The 19,245-nt window shown below is 38.8% G+C and overlaps 1 protein-coding gene across 1 annotated transcript in view; it reads right to left on the reverse strand.

Annotated features, from left to right (window-relative positions):
• Window positions 1-19,245, reverse strand: part of parp8 (poly (ADP-ribose) polymerase family, member 8) — a 55,601-nt gene that overhangs the window by 30,522 nt on the left and 5,834 nt on the right. The window lies entirely within an intron of this gene.

Genomic DNA, 19,245 nt, shown 5'->3' on the forward strand with positions numbered 1-19,245 from the left:
CTATCTGATAATGAAATAATAAATACTACTGGGAACTTGAAGAACATCTTCAATCAGCATTTTATATCCTCACCTTTTGTCGATATGACTAAACATAAAACGAACCCTGTACTTCGTGTTTTACTTTGTGACTGCAGACGCGTGATTAACCAAAATGAGATGTAAATCCGTAACCACTGTTTTTCTGCATAACTGACAGAGCGGAGGCTCTGAGGTCACAAGAGCACCGAGCACATGCCCTTAAAGCTTTAACAACTAAATACGATGTGTGTTAAACGTTTCATCAAGTTAATGTGCTGATGAAAGCAAGCGAGCTGGCAACAGCTGATTATGTTCAGTTGCACTAATCCAGATTTCTTCAGCATTTTTACTTCATCATGGTGTTAATGACTCGAGCCGGACATTATGTGAAGAGAATGTTTAAACCTAATTATCACCTTCGCTAGGAAGGCGAAAAATAAAGACGGCTAGTTCACAAAAGTAAATAGTGTCATAAATTAAAAAGGCCATTGTGTTAGAAAGCACTATATCAAAATAAAGTGAAGCTAACTAATGGGCTCATATTCAGGCTGATAATGAGCCAGGAGAGAAGAAAAAAAAAAGGGGGGAAAAGTTTCCAAAAAAGTACATTAAAGATGTATGAGCCCTCTAGGTTTTCATTGTAAAAAGCCAAGAGCAGGTGATTGTTAGCAGCATGACCACAATACATTTTGGATAGCGCTTGAAAACCGCTGGCAGACACCCAAGAGCTCACATTATCTCAGAGTAACTGATAACTTCATGCGAAATGAAAAACGAGAGACACACACTGAGGTATTAAATGGAGGAAATAAGATTATTATGAGAAAGTAATATGCTTAAATTCAGCACCCTTATGAGTCCTTCAGGATTTCTACAGAATGAAGATGTGCTTATTTAAAGCATCTGGGGGTAAAAATGAAAGATTTCTCTGCTGTATTATTCCATATTCTACTACATTATTTTTTATTGTATGCTGAGCTACTAATCCACAGTTCGGGAAGTAATACTGCACCTTAGCGAGTTCTACTAAGCATTGACAAGCATTAAAAATGAATCTTGCTGATAAAGGACAGTGAGCCTTAAAATCTTTTATCGAATTCAGAAATGTAAGGTTTATGAGCCTGATTTTTAGGAGATCCTTTAAAGATGATGGGATAAACGATAAGCTGCAGCTAAGACTAAGGCTATGTTCACACTGCTGACCAAAGTAGTCCAAATCTTAATTTTTGCACGTATGTGACTCATGTCGGTGTGTATGGGCAAAATGACATGGAATCTGATCTTTTTCCATTTTGATTTGGGTCACTTCCAAATGTTGTCCTAAGGCTCTGTTCATACTGAAAGCCTATTGTTTAATTCAGATTTTTTTTTTTTTTTTTTTTGGTCAGATCGGATTTGCATGTCACAACGCTTGACATAAGTGATCTGTGTCACATAGGGTAAAAATTTTTTGTCACTTCAGGCTGGTGATGTGAACGTAGCCTAAATCAGATACAGATCTGATTTTTTGCAACGCGACCTCAGTCTGGACAGTCAAATCGGATTTCATGTGACTTTTTTTTACATCAATACCTGGCGCTCATTACAGTTTTGCACTAGAAAGGATGGAGAATTACACTGAAGGGGGATTTCAGTGGTGGGAAAGTAAGGTATCGGGACAAAGCTCCGCCCACTTTTTCCAAAAAGGGAGAGATAACATCCACACAATCCGATTGAAATTTATTTATGTTTATGTGAAGCCTAGTAAAGCTCACATTATGCAAGAGAACCAATAAAAATAAACTAAACTGATTAAACATATAGGCGTGTTGATTAATTCAGCATCACATTCTTGGACATACTTGGTGCAGGTATGATTTCAGCAGCACAGCTGCTTTGTTGGCTAATACTAAGTAATAGAAATGAGGCAGCAAAAGATCTTTTTGTTTTATTTAAAATAGATAAAAAGGTAACAACAGTGATAAATAATGTGTCCAATGTCAGATTGTTAGGCTCCGGTGCTTAAACTAAAAGCATCACAGCTAATAAACATTTAGGGTGATGTTGCTGTAAAACAAAATAAGAAGCAAAGTTAGAAAGTGTAATTTTGCTAAAACTACTCCGTGTTTAAAGAGATCTCAAAAGAAACGCGAACCTGTAGGTAATAGCAAAGGAATGTCTTAAAGTTAAAAACTTAAAAATAAATAAGGACATGAGTTAAAGAAGCTACCGGATAGCATGCCTTATTCACGGTGAGCATGAACACGTCATGTGTGCGCATGCAGGTCAGATCTGGTCAGATACGGTTCACATTTAAACCTTGTTCTACAGTAGATCTTGTTAAGCAGAACAACTTTCGGTATTTCTATCTCTACTGAATCCTTCTGGTGTACCCGGCCTGTGATGGCGCAGGTGCCTGGGCCCGATCATCACTGTGGCAACTATATTTATAACTAAAGTCTCTTCTTTCCACTCACTCATAGTGGAAGCACCAGATGAAAGTCTCGAAAGCAGTCATGCACCTGTGTGTGTGTGTGTGTGTGTGTGTGTGTGTGTGTAGGGTGTATTTTTCCCCCCTTACAGCTGTAATGGAAATCTATGTGTTGACCAGAACATACAAGATCACAGATGAGTTTCATAGCCGTTATCTGTGCTACAGCTACAGTCCACTTTAACCTCATGCACAACAACACAAAGGAAATGAGCCACCCACAACACCCACTGTTTGTGTATATATACTGGTGGTGCCACAGTATGTGCCATATCTGATTCTTTATATCTTCTCTAATGTTCCATATCTTGAGCAATTAAACTTTTAAGGTTGTTCACTATTTCTACCTCGCGATTTCAATGTAAACAAGTTTATAATATTGACGTAATCTCTTTCTACTGCGCCAGGTGTTTAGGTGTCACTCTGCTGACTGGATCTAAAAATGGATCATAACTATTTTATCCGAACCATTTTGTTACTGTGATCAATGATCTTAATCTCAATGTGAGGTACATGTGCTCATCATGGGGAGATTTTTGACTGAAACACTTTTAGAATAATCAAGTTACTACTACTTAAAAAAAGAGCTGTCTACATCTTGTCCTTGCGCCGTGACACACCACTTACTAATTACACAGCACATGACTACAGAAGGCCATTAGGACACACACACACCTACAGACAAGCTGTCCTTTTACTACTACACTACATCCAGCAAGGGATGAAAAAATTCTCGAAGATTTTAATTTAATCTAATTACTTTTCCTGATAATGCAGTAAAGTAATGCATTACATTTTAATTCATGTAATTTGATTACAGTTACCAATGTCAATAACATCACGTTACTAACGTTACAAATGGACATGCACCTTAATCAATCCAGGCGATTCTCGGGTATCCTAATTCCGACCTGTCTGACAATTTTCATGAGTTTTTGAGCATGTTAAGACCCCTAAAAAGCCCAAAAAATAAAAAAATAAAAAAATCCTTAGAAAAACAAGAGGGTCCTGCGCACCCTATAGTGCTTCGGCCCTAATAAATACAAGAATTAATAATAAATTCTTAATAAGTCTCAATTAAAAAACTAGATACGCATTTCCCCCTTAGTGTTAGTTTTATGTAAACCATTCTTACAGGACAGGAACAATCACGTGTTAGAAGATTATAGAATAGTAATCCTAGTAAAGCTAGAATTGTGCTGTGCTGTTTTACAAAAATAGCGCATATCTTTTGAGCAATCAGTTTAGAGAATTAGCTGCTGTGTGGTTTCAGCTTTCAGTAATGCAGACTCTAACTAGCAGTGAGAATGAGCAAACCAAACACATCAAGATTATGGGTATTTTTGTGGGTAAATCGTTGAGGCATGAATAAGTAAGAAAATACTTGGTGGTTGAGGCATCAGTGATCAGAAGGTCATAGGGTCAAACCCCAACACCACCAAGTTGCCACTGTTGTATCCTTAACACATAACTGCTCAGATGTACATTCACATATAGGCATTACTGTAGATAAACACTCTCATGCAGAGCGACTTACAAATGAGCTTTAAGGTTTTCATCAATGGATAGATCCTTACACTGGGATAGATCCTTACACTGGGATAGATCCTTACACTGGGATAGATCCGTACACATTTTTATTAAAAGATTGACCCAAATGTTGAAGAAGCAGGTAGGTCTTTAGTCATCATTTAATGATTTGCAGAGACTCAGCTGTACGGACATCTCAAGGAAGTTCATACCACCGCCTAGGTGTGGGAATAGAAAACAGTCTGGATCTCTGAGAGAACTGGTGGGACCAGCCAAGCCGTGCTGGAGGATCAGAGGGACCGTAGAGCCGTGCGGGATATGATTTAAAGCTGAGAGTTACAGTAAGAAGGTACTGGGTCGTTTTTTGTTTTGTAGGCGAGCATCAGTGTTTTAAATTTAATGCGGGAAGCCAGTAGAGGAAGAGGAGAAGTGGGGCGGTGTGGGAGAACTTGGGAAGGTTAAAAATGAGACGTGTAGTTTTGTTCTGGATCAGCTGCAGAGGACGGACGGTGGACGGAGGCAGACCTGTCGGGAGTGAGTTGTAGTAATGCAGTCTTGAAATAACAAGGGACTGAACAAACACCCACGTAGCCTGTGTAGTTAGAAATAGGCGAATTGTTTTAATGTTGTTGGGAATAAGAAATTGACAAGAGCGAGTACGGCTGGAGAAAATGACGGTTGATTGTCCAGAGTTACACCAAGATTGCGGGCAGTGACTAAAGTGTGTATATACTGTATATATATATATATATATATATATACAGTAAGTGTAAGATGTATATATAATAAGATAAAAACATTCTGATTCTGAGTAAGGGCGTCTGCCAAATGCTGTAAATGTAGAAAACAGTGTTTGACGTCTAAGGTCATATGACACTGGGGTCTGGAGACGCAAAGTGTACAGGATAACAGCACCATATAAAGATTATCCACAATGTGTACACCGTCTAATCCTCAGCAGAGATCATTCTTCAGGTGTAATGTATACTGTAAATGCATACCTGGATACCGCTACATTATTTATACACCTGCAAAACTAGGACAAATGTTTGAGCCTTTGTATAACAAAGGGTGGTTTTAAAAAAGGTTGAATATTTCATATTTGATACGAAATTCCAGTTATGACACTGAAGCAGCAGAAAGCTGGGAGTGAAATGTGAACTGTGCTCTACATTTCTCTAGCTTGATTAAGTCTTCTCACTTTCTCAGCCTCACAGATCCATGCTGCGTTGCATCAATGGTGTTTCATTAGGGAGCTTTGACAGTTGTGTAAGTGTTGTACACACCCATCATATCGCATCATAATCATGAGGTGTGTTGAGATCCGATTCCGCGTCCCATTTCTAGTTATAGAGTTGTTCTCAGCTGCCGTTTTCTGTGAAAGCCATAAAGCACGGCCCTGCGGCGTCCGCTGCTCATAACCGTGACCGAAATTGGACTTGATTAAATTAGGGCTTAGTAAAAACCCATAAAAAAAGCACTGATAAAATATCTGCTGTGGTCAGTGACGCTCTCTCCAGAGCCCTGCAGTACAAAGTGGAGCTTCGTTGTAGTCTTTAATTGATAACACTGAGCTTTCAGTTGAAATTGTATCTGTGTCTATGGTACTCTTGTGTACATTCACTGGATGAGCTCTTAAAACAAACAACATTTATATATTTTCGAGAGTTTAGTGCAAACTGCTTAAACTGATTTAAAAAAAGAAAAAAAACTAGAGGAAATCAATCTCTGGTCCAACTGGAAACCAAGTGTATGGTTTGCTTTAAGTAGAGTAAGTGGTTCTCACCTCCGGTCCTGCAGGACCGACCACCTGACCTGCGCTACTTAGTGTTGTTGTTTTTTTTTCAGCTTTTAACACACTTGATTTATCTAATCAACTAATTAACTTCCTTTTCTAAATCAAAAATACTAAATCCAGGATCGGAGTTGAGAATCAGTGCACTAAGTGAGTTTTGATGTGTGTTAATATACTGTACAAGTCACAAGCTGATTACAAGAAGATCTTTAGGATGTAAACGCTTAAGCTAAGAGAAACTGCATAACAGCATATTTTGTGTATGTACAGGTTTTGAGCCACACCTTTCATAATTTTAAAAAATTAAATTATGAAAACATGAGCAAATGTTTTACTTTGAAATGCTGCAGCAGCGACCTCATTTCCCCTCGTCTGTTCCAACCACTCAGCTTCAGCATCACCACTATACTAATCACCAGCCTGATCATCTGTCATCATCTGTACCTGCTTCTAACTGGTTCAAACTGTAGGTCAATGTGCGGCTTGACAAAAAAGAAACATTCCTCTGAAACTGCTCACGACTAGAATTACTGTAATTTCATGTTTCTAACTTTCTATGCTATTATATCTATTCTTTTTATGTGACAGACAGTCATAAAGGCATTTCACTGTACTGTATATCATACTGTGTATGGTTGTGTACAGTACGTGACAAAAAATTTTATTACAATTTGAGAGCAGAGCCGAAAAAGTCATTCAGGAAGCTTAGGTATAACTATCCAAGACTACATAAAAAAATACAAGAAAGTTTGGCTCTTTGGAAAAGAAATGAGGAGTGACTTAAGACTTTTGTACAGTACTGTAAAACTGTGCATCTGATTCATTATATACATTAGGAAGAATTCATCCTGCTGTTAAAACCACACGCCACACAAAACAATGCATTTTGGGTGTGGCTTGATACAGTCTGTCCAGGCCGAGTCTGAAAGACTTTACAGTAATGACTGATGTGCAGAGCTGCCAACAAGGCTAACACACAAGACAAAAAAAAAAAATATCACACTGTATGTTAATAAACAAGACAGATTTTTTTCGCCAGATGTGCACCAAGCACACTAATAAACCAACCTGACAATAAGCAGCTCAGATTTTTTTCCCCAAATACCCAAAAACACAATATTGTTTCTCACTTATTTTTATATATCTCATGGGGAAACATCCCCCCTAGATAAACTTTGCAAATAGTGAAAGCAAACACTACCAGGAACAAACGCATCTTTCGTATCTCATGTAATCTCACTTTCACTGAAGTGCATTTCCTGACCAGAGTTTAACCTTAAAAAGAGCAGAACCATGTCATTTTCTAGTGTCTTTAGTATCAGTGTAGCAAATGGTCTAAAATCTGCAGAGATGTTAGCGCTTGTGTACGATATGAAGTCCTGTCCAGAAGCGGGTACTAGGACAGGAGAAAGACAAACCGTAAAAGTAAATTTTCAGTACAGTGCAGTAAAAACCCAACCTAAAAAGGAAACAATTCTAAGCTGTGTGTTATCTTATTTTTTTTTAAATCTCATCACGATTGCATTATTTCTGCAAGTCCATTTCCCAGTCACAGTGACACTTGATATTCATAAACTGCATGAGCAGCTATAATTGACTGAACTTATTTTGAGCGTGCATTTTTTATTATTTGATTTTTTTACCAAGAGGAACCAAAGTGCAATCCCCCAAAACATGAAGTAACACAACTTAAAAAAAAAAAAAAAAGGGGCACAGGAAATATATCACTTCCTCTCACGCACACCGCAGTGTCAATGTTTTCATAGACAGCCCCTCCTTCAGCTTCCTGATTGTAATGCAAGGCACCACCTCTCTGAACGACTGTGACATTTAAAGACCTAGTTCACGCTTACTGACATATCATGAAATCGGATTTGTAGTTCAGGTTAAACTTTCTGTCTTCTGAAGCTGAAGGCTGTGTGTAATCCTGAAGACGACTGTTATGAAGTTCATTTCTCAACCAATCCGGAAAAAAAAAAACACCATCACATATTCCTCTGCGACTGGAAGAACAAATTGCCGCTAAATACTAGCTGGTGACCAACAGTTAGCACCCGGCCGTTATAATTTATAGGGGTGGAAGTAGTTTTAGTTACATCTCGTAAGTTTCTTTTTAAATTTCCACTTTTAAATTTTAGTTCAATTTAGTTAAAATTCTAGAGTTCCAGGGTTAAATCCCAAATAGTGTTAAGCGTGAAGCTAGCTACCTATGTACAGTAGGGTGTGCACTCCACTGTCACACCAAGTTGCACCCTTGATCAGGGTTTGGAGACTAATATTGAATTAGCCTTGTGTTAGAAGCTAGTTAGCTTTGTGGTCATAAATAAAAGAACACTGAGGGTTCAGATGCGATTTGGAACAACATAAAAGGAATTATCAAAAAGTCACAGCTCTCTCTAAAAATAACAACGTTATTAGAAAGTGCTTCTGTGACTGATTTTCACTGGTACTGGTTTCGCTGCATTTGAGAGCCATGATGCATTTCACAGGAATGTTTTCGAAAGATGCAGTGTATGGCCAGCCGTTGGGTTTGTCCCGTTCTCTAGTCATAGTTTCTGCATACTGTTAAGAACTTAAGGGACCATGGGTGAATAACGCAGTCAGGCGTGATGGAACGAATATTAAGCGGTATAAATGCTATAACGGTGATAGTCATTTTAATTCAACATTATTCCAACGTTATTGTTGTACAGTATTATTGTACGGTATATATTATATTGTAAATAGTTATCATGATGCTGGACTATACATGTAAATGCAGCATAAACTCTAGGAAGCCTATACAGAGAATGTTTTGAGTTCTGGTGTTGGTTGCTTGTGGAGTGGCCACATAGTCTTGGCAACCCAGACCACTAGCTGCCGGGGCTCATAATGTGTTCATTCGTCATTTTATATTTGGCTGACTGAAGAGGTCGTGCCACAGTGGACAGGGGACTGAATTGAATTCAGTATTTATCAAAAAGTGGTCCTGTGCAGCAAGATGCAACACTAGAATCAATACGAGTAATGCATTCAAGCGACAAGACAGCCCTGAAAATAACCTGAAAGAAAGTCTTAAGTAATAAAAGAAAATCTGTTTACAGTTTCCTTGTTGGTGCTTATTAATGAAAACTGGTTTAGATACAATTTGTTTTAGATTTTAATTTCGTGTTTAATGTACTGTATTAGTGTTTCCATTGCAAAGAAATCTGCATTTTTTTTGGTAAGTAATTGACATTAGAGGTTAGGATGGACAGGAGTCTCCTGGGAACACCCAATACGACATCATCACGATACCGACATGCTGATTCGATCTGTATTGCAATTCTGTTGGGATCATGATTTTATAAATATCCTGATCGCTTTAAAAAAACTATTTTGGAGGACAAAATATGAACCGCAGACAAAATCAAAATACGTAACTAAATCATTTTATCCCACATCTCTATTATTAAGTAATAGACAAAGTTTCTGGATTTTGTGTTTTGTAATGAAGGTGATCTTTTTCCAGCAGAGAGAAAAGAACTGAATTTTTTTTTTTTTCAAAAATCTTCAGTGAGCCCAAGTTTCTACATGACATTGTACTGACCTTGTAGTACTTTTGCAATCACAGAATGAAATGATGGTAAATGTTCCTGGTTGTTTCACTCTCTATTGCCTAACACTTTAAATTAGATAGATCTGGCTTTTTAAAAAAAGTGTTTTTTTTTAGTTTAAAATACACTCACAATATCACTCACTGAAAGTATTTTGAACTCATGAAGGATTTCAGAAGCAGACTGCAAATCTTTATACTGTGTATAAAGCAGGAATAACATAACACAGGGCTTAGATTTCACATTATTATGAACAGTTATTGTCATTCACTTTCCATTTCAAGGAAAACATACCTGGTTAATGTGAAATGAAACTGGCACGCACAGACATGTAGAAAAAACGCTACTGAAGCCAAATATTATTTTTTATTTTGCCACCACACCCATCATCAATAAGTGGAGTTTTAATAATGAATAAGACCACATTTCAATAAAAACCTGCAGATGATTCAGTCTTGGTCCATGGATGGCCCTAATAAAAGCAGAATGAATGAAAAATATTAAAAGCCTTTACTCTGTATTCATAAATCTTTTTCGCAAGTCCGCATTATCTGAACCGATGCTGCTGGGGCGAGCATACCTTCAGCATACTTCAGCATACTTTCAGGTGCATTCCTGAAAACCTTCATATTTAATCACCATCTTTCGAGGAATATATTAGAAAATGTGCATGGCCACATGAAATAAAGAAGAAGTACACAACAGGTTATTTAATGCGTGATGGCTCAGGAGATCTTCAACTTCATTTGACTTGAAGCAACTCCATATTATTTAAACTGACACACAGGCAACACATAACAAATAAGTCTATACAGCTTATAATAAGTAAGTTGGGACACGCCTTCTAATTCCATGGTGATTCTTGATTTATTTATTTTATTGATATTGAGATGTATCTGCTACTGTACTTGTGATCTGTAAAACCTTCAGATCGGCTCTAATCTGAGGTGCTGTTTGTTAATTGGTGATTTCTGAGGCTGGTATCTCTAAATGAACTTCTCTGCGGCAGAGGTAAGTTTTGGTCTTGCTTTCCTGTGATGGTCTTAATGAGAGCCAGTTTATCATGGTGCTTGATAGCTTTTGCAAATTACACGCAACAATACCGTTCCTGCAAGAAACGATTCCAGAAAAGCTGACCTTCGTGTCTTAAAATAACAACTGACTGGTACTCTAGACATAAAATAATGCTGCTAGGGACCAAAATCGAACATCACAACGAAGAAAAATGTGACCTCGGTGAGCGTGATGGTGGTGGTGGTATGGGTGTTGGTCCAACATGAGCTAGTTCAAGTACAGTATTACAGAAACTTCAAAACATTGAACCAGCCTCTAGAGTTTATATGAAATAGTGAAAAAACCAGAGTGAAACACTAAACAGCAGCACTGTGGAGGAAATGCCTTGCTGATGAGAGGGCTCAGAGGAGAAAGGCCAGACTAGTTCAACCTCACAGTAAGGCTGCAGTGACTCAATTAGCCACTAACACTACAGTGGGCACAAAAGCGCCTCAGTGTAAGGACAGTCTCTGAAACCAACCCACAATAATAATAATAGAGTTCCCAACAAAATACAGATGACCGTAAAAGGAACTAATGTGAGAAACAACGCTTCAGTGGGGTTATGGTAAGTCACTGAGTTCCTAGGACAGGTCCACAGTACAGTACATGCACAGAATACGGTAGTAACTCGGTTAACCGGATAAGTGTTGACAGATACGTACCGTGACAAAGGATCCGTTCGTGCGCAGTCGCTTGTGAATTTTTACCCCATTTAGTCGTGGCTGCTTCCCAGCTCCCAGTCTGAGGAGGTGAAATCTAGCACACATGCCTCCTCCATAACAGCAGAAGCCAGCTGGCACGTGCCCTCCGATTGCTGTTCATGCAGCGTTATAGGGCAGCTGAATGCACTTGGAGTAGAGCACAAATTGCCCTTTTTCTGTATAAATTAGCTATCAGACATTGCTCTGTTTAACAGCCAAGAAGAGAAGAAGGCCATCTTTTCCACCCAGAGAGCATGGCTAATTATGCCTGGTTGGATGTCGATGGGATCTCCTCACATGAGCGACTGCGCTTCAAATTTCCTATGCCAAGATAATCAGAAATCTGCACACTACAAGAAGGAAATAGTTACCTATTCACACTTTTCACAGTGAACTACAGTAGGTGAGCATTTAACGCACAAACGATTAGCTAGAGGTGGTAGTGATGGTGGTGGTGGTGGTGGTGGTGGTCGTGCCTGGACTGTTCAGTCTTTGTAGTAGAAAAAGTGTCTGAAACATACTGTAGGACGAGTCAAGACAAATCCTCCACGTCCACCCACTGACACATGAACAAATTCCCAGCACTCCTGTCCTCATGTTCTCACTCCCCCATTCATAATCATGCAGTCTGTTGAGACGTTAATGAAACACGCTATTCTTTGAAGAATCGTGATTGATGCATGGTATGTTATATTTCCACACACACACATACAGACTCATCTGATCATTTTCATTACATCCTGTACATGGTTGGACGAATGATTCAGCTTGACGACATGCAGTCCATCTGCCAGTGCATTTTATCTTTCATGGAAACGTGTTTACTAGTAAGGCTTCCATTTTAAAACTGTATTTGTAAGACTTTAGTTGTAAGCGCAATAACACTGTCAAGGATCTTGTGCATGAAATATCTTATAACCTACAGTAGCAACTTTGTTACGTGCTTTGAAATTGGCCTGCTGTACAATATATCTTCAAGTTCTGTGTAAAAGAATTAACCAAGACTGTCCCCGATAATTAGGCTGCAGTTAGCCGTGAATACAGATATACATTTACATTTACGCATTTGGCAGACGCTCTTATCCAGAGCGACTCACATTTTTATCTCATTACACATCTGAGCAGTTGAGGGTTAAGGGCCTTGCTCAAGGGCCCAACAGTGGCAACTTGGTGGTTGTGGGGTTTGAACCTGGGATCTTCCGAACCGTAGTCCAATGCCTTAACCACTGAGCTACCCCTGGCCCCAGGATATACTGTACAACCTAATTTTTAAAACCAATAATTTTGAAAATTACTTTATCACAAAGTTATGTTGTTGTTGGTCTTTCAGCTGCTCCTGTCAAGGGGTCGCCACAGCCGACCTTTCGATCTGCGAAACAACTTGGCACAGGTTTTAGTCCGGATGCCTTTCCTGTCAAAGCGCTCCCAATTTATCCAGGCCTGGGACCGGCACTGCATCTAGTGTCTGGGCATTGCCTGGGAATCGAACCCGGGCCTTTTGCATGGCAGGCGACAGACCTACCACTGAGCATGGTATGAGGTGGTATCAAAAAGTTTCAAGACTAGTTTTGTAACACGCCAACAGTTGAAATTCGACTGTATCCAGTTGACAAATCCGATTCAGAGATGTTTGACATGATCTGCAATGAGTCATTCAAACTGTTTTAAATGGCACGCCCACTTCAAGAGCAGGAGACCATCACTGAAACATGACAAGGAATCAGGAAGACCTTCAACGCCCAAGAGTTCAACGCCCCGAAAAATGTCGAAACCGCAACTTATGCATTCCGTAACTTCTGCATGATGAAATAATAAAGCACTTTCTTGTAAATGGAGCTAGTGTCGAAACTTGTCAATACCACGCCGTACAGTATAATGGGATAAATGTAAATCACACCGGATAAAGGTAATCTCCCAAATATTGTAAATGTTTCCTGTCTGATCTGGCTCAAGCACCTCTACTTCTAACAGTTATATTTATTTAAAGTATAAAATCTACTCTGAGTATTCAATAAACATTAAAATTCTCTGTAACTTGTGGCCTGTATGTTGATTGTGTAAATGTCATTTCTTGTACAAAGCGATAATCTTTTGTTTTTTTTTCGGCCCATTTTCTGCTCCACACTCCAGTCCAGCAGGTGACGGTATTGCACCTACCGCGGATAAACTCAAAATGAAGAAGACGTGATACTCTTGCAAAACTTGAGTATTTGGAACACGAGTACGTGGAAGCAGTTTCATTCTTTTCAAAGTGATTTAGACCAATTAACATTTGTAATTTTACCTACATAATTAAAAAAAAAAACATGAATCAATTCTGAAACATCCAACGAAAGATCGATCAAATTGCATAATCAAATAAATCACACAGCTCTAATAATTAAACACATCAGAAATTTTTGTTTTGAACTTCATTTGATTGATGGTATTGAGTGTAATTGTGTAATGAGTAACTGCATCCACCTGAGACGAGTCTCGAGTAGACTGGTGTTTCACAGACGGATAGCTTTTAATCTCTTAGAATCCGAACCAATCTAACAATGTCTTTCTTCCTTGGCAGCGTACAAAACACACTGCAATTCTCGCTGCGATGTGCTTTGATCAGAGAGCGGACGTTATGCATAATACAATTATCACACACTCTCCCCATGAGTAAGGTGGCAGCACGTGGAATACTTGGTCAGGAGAATTTTTGAACAGTGGTTTTATATTGAAAGATTTTTTTTTCATGTAGATCAATCAGAAAAGTTAATTCTGCTTCTATTCTGTTTAATCCTGTGGTACTATATACATAATATACATATATAAGACTATATACATACAGTACTGTACATACAACAGTACTTTTCTTATAGGCTGCTTTAGCTCTTTGTCTCATCTTCCCACTAGCGTACTTCAGATTTTATTTAAATATGACTACAGCATTGTGAACATTGAGCAGCTATTCTCAGCAAGAAAGTCTCTGAAGCACAGACAGTGGGTCTGAGATTTTTTTTGTTTTTTTTTAATTTTGTTACAGATGAAAAATTCCCAAGCCATCGTTACCAAACATATTTACTACAGTGATATTATAGAGATTACTCAAACGTCTAATTGAAAGTTTAATAACTAAAAGCTCTGCAGCCGTAATGAATAGACAAACTATTACTATACACATTAAAACATACACAGCCTCACCGAAAGAAAAAAAGCACCAATCCTGACTCTACCCAACATCATCACACGTTCAGCAGCAAAAACAAACTCCATCAGCTGCAGAAGTCACAGCCAGGTCAGAATAATTCCTGCGATAAGAAGAATGGACCGGTACTAGGTTCTGCCCCGTCTCAGAAAGTGTTGGGCTGCATTAAGGAAAAGGAAAACATCTAAGGAGGGTTAAAATTACTGGGCCTGGGTTGAGAAACCTTCAACACTTTATCAAAACCTGGAAGGATAGCTCTGAACTCTGAACTGTCAACTTTGTGGAAGAATTGTGGCCATGAATGGAGGTCACTTAAACACTTGAAGGTTAAAGGATGGAAGTAAAAAAAAATATATCAACAGTAAAAAAAAAAAAACGAACTACGTTTAATATTAAAAGTAAAAGCATTTCCATACACACACTCAACACAATGTGATGAGAACTCATAGGATTGGGACTAGACAGCGTGTGGCCATAAGAAAACCAATTGTTAGTGAGACAAATTTTTTAGGGAGCACCAATATTGCACTTTGGAGCAATAGAAAAAGGCCATGTGGCCTGATGAGTTCAGATTGACCCTACCCCAGAGCGATGTGTGCGTCAGGGTAAGAGGAGAAAGTGTATAAAGTGTTGCACCCATCATGCATAGTGGCCACTGTACAATCCTCTGGATGCAGTTTTATGATCTGGGGTTGCTTCAGTTGCTCAGGTCTAGACTCAGCAACGTTATGCGGCAATAATATGGAGTCAGCTGATGACCTGAATGTACTGAATGACCAGGTTATCACATATATGGAGTTTTTCTTCCCTAATGGCAGAGAGATATTCCAGGACACAAATTGTAAAAGAGTGGTTCTGGGAGTATGAGGAATCATTTTTATACATGAACTGGACACCACATTGTGTGCAGTAATCAAAGCTAAAGGTGTTAAAATCGAACCTATACAGTAAAAATAAATAATTAAATAAACAAACCTGTGAGAAGCCACGATACTCACACTTTTTTTGTTTTTTTTACAGAACAATAAGCAGGCAGAAGGCAGGGCAGACAGAAACGAAACCAGGGGCGTTCAGAGTGACTGCATTGTTGTTTGTGGTCTACAACCCACGCAATTTAACACTTACCAGAAGTGTCTGCCTTTACCTTAACAGCACGATGAAAGGAAAGATATAATGCATGCTTCATCAGATCATACACCTCTTCCGTATTGAAATAAAAAAAACGATATATACTGTAGGTTCTTTAAAAAGGAAATTTCATTAAACTCTAAACCGCAGACTTCTGCACACAGCGACACTGAGGCAAAGAGAAAGGTGCTTTCCCATTAGAAGAATAGTTCATGATTGCTCAAGATCAACAGTTTATTGTGTAAGTCTGAAGAAAAAAGTTTTTTTTTTTTTTAAGAGCCTTGTTTTCCCCAAAAATCTTAAGAATCTCATCCTTAAAAATCAAGACTACACTACGTTATCGTGTTTTCTACCTTCGAACTGGTTCAGCACACATAAACGGATAAAGCAGTGTATGCTCATATACATCTAAGTTTGGATACCTCTGAAAGTCCATCTGTGGTGAGCATTTCACACACTTAAACGATTCTAAATCTACAGTATAACAAGAGCAGTCACGTGTGCTGCCACCCTAAAGACGAAGCGGTTGCTATGAAACCCTGCGGGCAGACTGAACTGTCAGGGTGACTGCAGGGTATTTTCCAAAATGACATGCATCGCTGGACAGAGGGCAAGACTTTGGATCAGATGTTACCTGACAGTCAGAGAGTTGCTGTATGTGGTACCCAGCATTACATACAAAGCTGAAAAAGATCCTCATCAGGCGTTCTTTTAAGGATTTTGTTCGGCACAGGAATCACCACAATACGATACTATTACGATACCCTAATCCCAATTTGATTTTGCGATTCTGTTAGTGGAGCGCACCGGTTTATTCACTACACACTTGTCTCAATAAGTCAAACTAACCTGTACAGTAACTGGATACAGCATGGCACAAAAATACATGTGGTACAAACCTAAACATTAAAGACATGACTAAAGAGGAAATTCTGCATAATAGGGCATATTATACAGAATTTCTTCATTAGTCATTTTTAGATATTCAGATGAGTGTGTGCACACTGACAAGAAATAAATAAACAAAACACTGCCTGCCTTTTTTTTTCTTTTTTTGTATTTACCATTGCTAAAATGAGTCAGTTAGATTTTCCCCAAATATAACCTCATACCTGGATTTTTTTTGTTTCTTATCAGAATAAATTTGCATTTACATTTATATTTGTGCTGCACTTCTCTGGGGGTCATTTTTATTGCCTGAACAGCATAAAAGCAAGTCACATCAAATGCGCTAGTTTTGGCTGTATAAAAGAACACACAAGCATCTTTTCACTCACCTTCTTTAAAAAGTGACACAAGGAATTTAAATTTTTCCCCCCATTAAGATTTATATATACTGTATATATACAGTGGGTACGGAAAGTATTCAGACCCCTTTAAATTTTCCACTCTTTGTTAGATTGCAGCCATTTGCTAAAATCCTTTAAGTTCTTTCTTTTCCTCTTTAATGTACAGTACACACAGCACCCCATATTGACAGAAACACAGAATTGTGTGGTGGTGGCAGCATCATGCTGTGGGGGTGTTTTTCAGCTGCAGGGATAGGACGACTGGTTGCAATCGAGGGAAAGATGAATGCGGCCAAATACAGGGATGAAAACCTTCTCCAGAGTGCTCAGGACCTCAGACTGGGCCGGAGGTTGACCTTTCAACAAGACAATAACCCTAAGCACACAGCTAAAATAATGAAGGAGTGGATTCACAACAACTCTGTGACTGCTCTTGAATGGCCCAGCCAGAGCCCTGACTTAAACCCAATTGAGCATCTCTGGAGAGACCTAAAAATGGCTGTCCACCAACGTTTACCATCCAGCCTGACAGAACTGAAGAGGATCTGCAAGGAGGAATGGCGGAGGATCCCCAAATCCAGGTGTGAGAAACTTGTTGCATCTTTCCCAAAAAGACTCATGGCTGTATTAGATCAAAAGGGTGCTTCTACTAAATACTGAGCAAAGGGTCTGAATACTTGGGCCCGTGTGATATTTCAGTTTTTCAACTGCTGTGCTGTGTGTACATTAATGAGGAAAAAAATTAGTTTAATGATTTTAGCAAATGGCTGTAATATAACAAACAGTAAAAACTTTCCATACCCACTGTATATATGCGTGTGTGTGTGTGTGTGTGTGTGTGTGTGTGTGTGTGTGTGTGTGTGTGTGTGTGTGTGTGTGTGTTAAATGTTTTGACTACTTATTCATCGAGGGACAGTTCAACACTGGACTGAACCTCATGACTGGATCTATTCCTACTGTCTCCGTGACTCAGCATCAGGTCCTGAATTCGGAGACACTGCTACTGTAAAGTTATTTTTACTGCGTGTTTAGTGAGATGGCCTAATGCATCAGGCTGACTGTTGAACCAGGTGAATTTGAACTTAGTCACCAGTTCGAATGGTAGTTTCTGTGGTTAGATGAGTAGTCAGAATGTACCAGGGAGTTTTTGTGCATTTGCCTGATAAAGGCTAAGGTAGGCAGTATGGATGGGAATCAGCAGGGACAAGTCGATATAAGTCGATATAATATTATTGTAATAACTAGGCGCTGGTTTAATTTGTATTGCTTTCGAGTTACATATTTCCGCAGACACGAACGGACCGTGATTCTATTTTTGTTCCAATCACAGAAGTAGTTCACGTGTATTGTACAAAACTGACACTGCAGTGCATTAGATAGCAGTATTTACAATTATAAACAATATTCTCAGCGTGTAAGTGAATGTATAAAATGTCTAAATCCCAGTATATTTTATGTGTGTGCGTGTGCGGGTTGTGGAAGAAATGAGTCGGTCTCACCAGTTTGTCCTGTCCTGTAAAGCTGTCCTGATCCTAATTTTAGAAGATCCTCAACAAAACAGAGCTTACAGTCCAATACAGTGGAAATCAGCTCTGAGACAAAATGGCGTCTGGGATTCCCCTCATGATTTAAAGGCGCAAAGACAGCACTGTTACTGTACGCTTGTGTGAGATTCATTTCCCTAGGTAGGCACGCTTACAGTTTTTGGACACATGATGGCAAAGGAGACAGATACAGTCAAGTGGATTAGTATGTTTTAGATTGTTTATTTGTGTCCAAAGCATATAAGACTCACTGTCTCACTTAAAAACAAAAATCAGACTCACGAACATGCTCCCAAAACGAAACCTATTCGTAAGCCGGGGACTGCCTGTATCTTGATTTGTTTTTTTGGGGTTGATTCAATTACAATTATAAATAAAATTTGCAAATACTTCTTTCCTACTGCAAGGGATGCTGTGCTGCCTGCCAACATGTGAACAGTTTCAAGTGCGCTACATGCAGGATTATAGAGAATTGGTGATGTTTTGCTATCAAACAAATAAGTTAAAATTTAAACAAAAAATTATAGGATAGGCCACTAGTAGTTAGCCGCTAATATGGAAAACCTAACCTTGTTCCACTTATTCTAGCTCCATACTGGCCATATACCATTATATATCGTTAAAAAGGTTAACGTAGAAGATGTCAGTAGTAATTCCACACAGAGTAGGTCTGTTGCTAATACAACCACTTATTTCTTTTGTCAGTAATGCCTGAAAACAGCTAAGAAATGCCTCAAGCAAGTTGTGAAAAGACTAGGGGGTATTTGACTCCTTTTACTTCTATTTAGGGGAATCCCATTTCCTCTTTTCTGATTGGCTTAAACCAAGCTCTTCTACAAAGGAACAGTCAAGAAAACACTCCAACTTAAAAGCCACCCATCAGCAGCACACTGAGTACATTCGTGTTTTGCATTAAATAATAACGAATATCAAACCAACAAAACCTTAACAATTT

This window comes from Clarias gariepinus, chromosome 21 (assembly GCF_024256425.1).
Source record: "Clarias gariepinus isolate MV-2021 ecotype Netherlands chromosome 21, CGAR_prim_01v2, whole genome shotgun sequence".
Taxonomy (NCBI): domain Eukaryota; kingdom Metazoa; phylum Chordata; class Actinopteri; order Siluriformes; family Clariidae; genus Clarias; species Clarias gariepinus.